Below are 363 nucleotides of genomic sequence, written 5' to 3' on the forward strand. Positions count from 1 at the left end.
GCCGGCCGGGGCCAGCGCCCGGGGGCGGGTCCTGCAGCCCGCGCACATGCCCGCTTCCAGAACAGTTCAGAAAGCCCACCTCCCGCAGCCCACAGAGGGCTGTGACCGTCACACAGGCAGCCCTGACCCCACGTCAAGGCCTGAGGCCACAGAAGGCCCTGGGCCCCCCTGGCTGGACCAGGTGCTGTGATTTGGTCACACGACGTCACCCCATCAGCACACACAAAGCAGGTCTCATGAACGGTCTCCATTTTCACAGGTGGACACTGAGGCCCAGACCAGAGAAACTGCCTGAGTGAGACGAGCACTGTGGGGGCTCGGCCAACCCGCTTCCAGACGGGGCCTCCAGCCGCTGCCGCAGGG

At 66.7% G+C, this 363-nt stretch overlaps 1 protein-coding gene across 1 annotated transcript in view; it reads right to left on the reverse strand.

Annotated features, from left to right (window-relative positions):
- Window positions 1-363, reverse strand: part of SNAPC4 (small nuclear RNA activating complex, polypeptide 4, 190kDa) — an 8544-nt gene that overhangs the window by 3159 nt on the left and 5022 nt on the right. The gene's annotated exons all lie outside the window — the stretch shown is intronic.

Source organism: Myotis brandtii, unplaced genomic scaffold (genome assembly GCF_000412655.1).
Source record: "Myotis brandtii unplaced genomic scaffold, ASM41265v1 scaffold691, whole genome shotgun sequence".
Lineage (NCBI taxonomy): Eukaryota > Metazoa > Chordata > Mammalia > Chiroptera > Vespertilionidae > Myotis > Myotis brandtii.